Here is a 6,335-nt window from a genome sequence, read left to right on the forward strand (position 1 = left end):
ATTCATGCCAAGCGTTTTTCTCTCGCTGGTAAAAGGGATGCTGACCAACAACAACAACGGTCTTACGTGATGACGTGAAGATTTGGTAGGGCCGCGCGGAGTTGCTACGTCTAAGCCATCTATCAGTCCGCAGCTTAGAGGCGGGAAATGGCGTTTCTTCGGAAGCTTTGAACCGGTTAATCCTGGATTTGATGTTATCACGCGTATTCGAATAAGCTGTGTGTCGAATGAAAAATCGTAAATCTATTTCCGGGAAAGTGACAGCTTATGTAACGATTATGAACTGTGTACGATCGCAGTACTCTTCTGTGCTTGATTGAGAACCGTTGCATCACGAATGTGGTGCACATAAATGCATCAAAGGAAGGATGCAACAAAGAATAGAGCAAGAAATGAAGTAATTGATTGACATCTGTATACCTGATTGCAGACGGACGAGCATAGGTGGTAACGGATGATCAATAAAAAATCTAAATGTTTTCAAAGCGCCCTGAAAAAGTGAAAGTTTGACACTTTTAATAACAGCGATAATAATCCATAATATACTAAGCTGAAAAGTAGACTCTATCCCAATTAGGACGCCATACCAAGAATAATATAATTAATAATATATGCTAACGCTGTTAGAGTATAAGTGGGTGAGCTCATTCCATGCTATTTTACACAGTTTCGAATTTCATAGTGTGATAGAATTTTACGATTATGCTCATTCGATTTTCGCGACTTGAAAAGTTCGGTTTCTAACCGAATCGACAATACGTTCTCACATTTTTGTCCGACCTGTAACGGTGGAATCAAGGACTGACCATGTTGGCTGCTTGAATGAATCGAATGATTGGAGTTGAATTTTCTAGTTTTTCCCATAGTAAATGTCTACATGTCTACACATTCGTAGCATGGGTTGAACCTGATGACCAACTCAGAAACTTAGATTAACAGATTCACGCTCGTGGACTTTGATTTATGACGTTTTCATACACATGTGTTTTTTTTCTCAACACCTTTTACAAATAGATTAAATTTTTGCTAAAAAAGAAATCATGCCTCCTATTTGTTTCTCACAATCCCTCTCCTCCAGTGAGTTATAAAATTGCCTGTTTACCGGACGGATTGTTCCCGCATTATCATAGATTAAACAATTGTCACCCGGTGCGGCGGTGAAATGATCCTCGCTCTAGCTTACAAAGCTTGTCCAGCCGTCAGCCGAGTGAGCTTACGCGACGACGCGGGAGAGCATCAAATCAACGCCGCGAAAAAACAATTCCCAGAACAAACTGGTCACACCCATCGCTGCATCGGACTGAGTAGGAATGGATCCGGACGCGGGAAACTGTTGCAATTCAAATCCCTGTAGGATTAAGGCTGCTTACCACCTAGGTATTCGTCATGGAAATGGACAACACTATCTAGTTGTTAGAGTGGCGATTTCTCATCATCTGTGACTGGTAGCTCATGTGACGATTTAGGTCATATGGTTTAATTACTTCATTGTAAAAGATTTGCCTCACCGGTTGTTGTGAATATTTTGTAAGTTTGAAAAAGTTTTCGGAGAATTTTATGATAAACCTGTTTGTAAGATTTACTGATAACTTGTTAGTGTAAAATGGAGAGAGAGCCGAAGAAGGCATTGTAACACTCCTCCTCGAACTTAGTCTGCTATAACCCTAACTGTTCTGTTAGCATTTTAATTGTACAATGTTGCAGCGGTTTTGTCAGGGTATCTGCAATAATGTTTGCTAATGGACAATATTTTAATTAAATTGATTTCCTTACTTGCAGATCCCTAACATAAAAATAGGGAACCGTGCCACTTGGGCAGTGGCTTCAATTTTACACTTTCCGCTATAACTCAGTCAACTTTGAACCAATTGACACACTTTTTGAACGCTGTGAAAAGTATGTAGCCGTGAACAAAATTTCAAGTTAATTGATTCAAAATTGACTGAGTTATAGCGGAAAATAGCCCAAAATAGAAGCCACTACCCAAGTGGCTCGGCACTCAATTAAGTTTCGATATGCTTCGAGATTTTTTTATCTGATCAGTACTAACTAATTAAATCATGGGCGTAGCCAGAGGAGAGCAGTGGGCCGTAAACAGCGTAAAAACGATACATATCATCAGTAGGCTTACAACTTTAACTTGTTACCATGACCTAAGATATCCCAACTGATCTGATACTGTCTATAGAACTTTCAGAAGATTTACTGGACATGATAGATTACAAATCGTAGCTTTGTATAATGAAAGAAGTTATCGTTACACGCGTAGTCTTTAGGATCTAATCTCATGAACAACTTGGATGACCTAGGATATCCCGACTGATCTGATACCTGTCAATTGAATTTTCAGAAGACTTACTGGACGTTATGGAATATAAATCGTAGCTTTGTATAATGAAAGAAATTATCGTAACACCCGTAGACTCCAGGATCTGAACTCAAAAACAGTTTGGATGACCCAGGATATCCCAACTGTTCTGAAACTGTCTTTTGAACTTTCAGAGGACATACTGGACATGATAGATTACAAATCGTAGCTTTTTATAATGAAAGAAGTTACCGTTACACTCGTAGACTTCAGGGTCTGAACTCAAGAACAGTTTGGATGACCTAGGATATCCCAACTATTCTGATATTGTTTTTTGAACTTCCAGAAGACTTTCTGGGCATGATAGATTACAAATCGTAGCTTTTTATAACGAAAGAAGTTACCGTTACATCCGGATATTCAAGGATATCCCGTCTGATCTGACTTGGATCACAGTCAGCCTATCAAAATCGTCGGTTTACCTACCATTGATAGTGACAGAGAGCAACTCGGACTGTTTATTGAACTTTCAGAAGACTCACTGTACATGATAGACTTCAAATCATAGCTTTGTATAGTGAAAAAAGTTACCGTTAGACGTGTAGACTTAAGGGTCTAAACTCAAAACAGTTTGGATGACTTAGGATATCCAGAAAAAGATAATCTGCATCATACTCTACCCTTTCTATGCTATTGAGCACCAGAACCACAGAAATACATAAAAAACACCCTATAATAAAACTTGAAAAAAATCCGGCTACAAATGGTACCCATGAAATATAAAACGATGGAACAAAAAAAACGATGACTTGTTCCAAAAACAGGGGAAACCATTTCGCCCCGGGTGTTCATTATGCCCCGAGTTCCCCTACAATTCAAACAAACGTTATTAAGAGCAAAAAAGAACCAGCGATGTCTTAATAAGTTTCTCCAGCGCCACCTTCAGAAATTCCTCCAGGTAAGTATTTCTTCAGGAACTTCTCCAGGGATTCCTTCAGGAATTCCTCAAGGGACTTCTCCAGAATTTTTCGTTTTTGTGCTCCATAAACATCTTGCGGGGTTCTGATAGTGATTGTTTCAGGGCTTGCTCCAAGAAATGATTCAGGAATTCCTCCCTCGATTCCTTATAAAATGTTGAGAGAAACTCATGCATGGATGCATCGACAAATTCCTCCAGGAATTTTCGCAAAGCTTCCATCAAGAATTCCTCTAGGAATTTAACATTACTCCGGGAATTTTCCTGGGATATCTTTAGAACTTCCTCCCGTGGTTGTTCCAATGCTTTATTTCGAGGATTCCTTAAGGTTTTCTTTCGAAGATTTCTTCAGGGATTTCTCCATTTATTTCATTAAAATTTCTGCTAGAGTTTGCTCCATCTGAAATTATTCGAAGTATTTATACAGGAATAACCTCCAGGAATTCTTCCAGAAAATTTAACCAGATAGTATTCAAAATAAATCTAGGAATTCCTTAGAAATTTTGTACAAAAAATCCTTAGAGAATTTCTTTAATAATTCACCCAGAAGATAATGCAGACATGGATTCTTTCGTATTTTTTATTCAAGGAATCCTACAGAAATTCTTCCAGGAATTTGTTAAGAAAGCTCTCGTAAAGGATTTCGTAAGAAATTTCTCATGGGATTGCTTCCGGGATTTCTCATGGGAAACGTCCATAAATTACGTCACGCAAAAATTGCCCAGTTTCAAATACCCCCCTCCCCCTATGTCACACTTTTTGTATGAGACGTCTGAAATTTTTGTATGGGTCGTCACACTTTGCCTAACCCCCCCCCCTCCGCTCCTAAAAGCGTGACGTAATTTATGGACGTACCCAGAGGGTTTCTTCAGGAATGCCTCCAAGAAATCCTCCAGGGATTACCTTGGGAACTCCTTCTGTAATTGTTTCAGAAATAACGCCAGGTACCGTAATCCGGGGTCAAATTGATCACTTTAAAACAACTTTTGCGGATAACTTTAGTGACAATTGAAATATTGCCAAAAGAATTACTGTAAAATCAGTACCCAGTGGATCTCTATAAAACCATGTGACAGAATTTTGTACAACAAATTTAAACTTTTAGTTAAATTACTTCAAAAATAAAAAATTGAAGATGCCACTTTGGGGCGAATTTGATCAGTATACAATTAAGCATCGGTTAAAAAGAAATATTTCCTTACCCACTTAATTTTGCTTTTCTCAACCCGAATAACGCGTCAAAACTCTTACAACTGGTGAATTTGCCACTTTAAATGCAAAAGTAAATTTTGAAATTTCCACCTTAACGCCTGAAGGTAGGCAATTTCCTTTGAAATAAGTGATTTCTGTTACAATAAATGACTTTTTCGTCAAAAAAGAACTTTTTTTTAGCCTATTCATATTCAGAAAAGCTTCATTACTTTCCAACCCAGGCTTAACAAAAATGTTAAAACAAAAAAAATTCGGGGAGTCCTAGTGGCAATCGTTTGTTTAGAAGCAATGATTTCAGCCAAGTGAGAAATACATTGCAAATTCCTAAAAACAATAAGGCAAAACTAACTTTTTTCTAAACAAATAAAAGTCTAAACTCATCTCTAGACATTTATGTACTAGATGAGGTAAGAAGATTGCGATTATTGTGACGTTTAGAAGTTCCTGGTATGCAATTACAATGTAGTACCCAAATGATCAATTTCACCCCGCTGATCAATTTGACCCCGGTTTACGGTATTATTTTAAAAATTCAGGAACTCTTTCTGCGATTTCTTCAGTACTTCCAGGGATTTTTTCAGAAACTCTTCCTGGGACTTCCTCACGAATTCCTCCTGATATATCTTCTAGAATACTATCTGGAATTCCTCCACAGTTCCTCGAGGAATTCCTATAGGAGATTGTGAATATGTATTACGTAACTTACTGGATCAAGCCGTTCCCCGCCATCTTAGCAAACTATAGTAGAGCAAGTAGTAGAGTCACTTGACATAATCCGGAACCACACGATGAGGGCGACTTGCTCCGCCAAAGCTTCACTCCTCAATGAGGCAGCTTCACACTGACAACGTCGTCATGGTGCTGGCTGATGCTTGCTAAGGGACGGACACGCTAGGGGAATAACACTAAACTATAACACCCCGCAGAGGTCTTCCAGGGTTTTCTATGGAAATTCCTGCACGGACTCCTTTAAGAATACCTCCAGGGATTCTTCCAGTAATTCCTCCTGAGATATCTACAGGAATTTCTCAGGAAATTTCTCTTGGGATTCCTCCAGGAATTTTTCTAGGCATTCCTCCAGATCTTTGTACCGACTTTTCGAACCCTCTAAGCAGAATACCCTTTTCGAATGAGTGTAATCAGTTTCGTACCTTTTAATTCCGCCCTATTTTGCTTATGCTTTGACAGATACGCGTATTTCAACTACCACTTGTAAGTGGATAACTGACACTGAGGAAGATTACAAGTGATAGTCGAAATACGCGTATCTGTCAAAGGATAAGCAAAATAGGGTGGAATTAAAAGGTACGAAACTGATCACACTCATTCGAATTCCTCCAGGCATTTCTCCAGGCATCCACAGTGGTCCACGAACCAGATTTACGAGGAAGGATGCATTTGGTGCCTTCAAATGAGTTTCTAGACAAATAGGTCTTCTACAAAGTTGTCCCTATTGTGACGTTCGATTTGCTCCAAACAGTTTTATTTTTGTTGCCATAACAAATAGGAAGCAAGTACTAGATTGAAAGTAGTGAGCTGGATTTTTGTATGGTGAGATGATCAATTCTCCGTTTCTGCAATGAAATGGTGTAAACAGCGTGGGTTATATGATTTCTTGCCTAATTTGATGCTGTTTGAGCAAAACTTTGGGTAACTGTGTTGTTGAAGTTGCATGAAATAAATAATACAACAACACAGCTACCCAAAGTTTTGCTCAAACACCATAAAATTAAGCAAGAAATCATATAACCCACGCTGTTTACACCATTTCATTGCAGAAACGGAGAATTGATCATCTCACCATACAAAAATCCAGCTCACTACTTTCAATCTAGTATT

The sequence above is a fragment of the Aedes albopictus genome, chromosome 2 (assembly GCF_035046485.1).
Source record: "Aedes albopictus strain Foshan chromosome 2, AalbF5, whole genome shotgun sequence".
In the NCBI taxonomy this organism is placed as follows: Eukaryota; Metazoa; Arthropoda; class Insecta; order Diptera; family Culicidae; genus Aedes; species Aedes albopictus.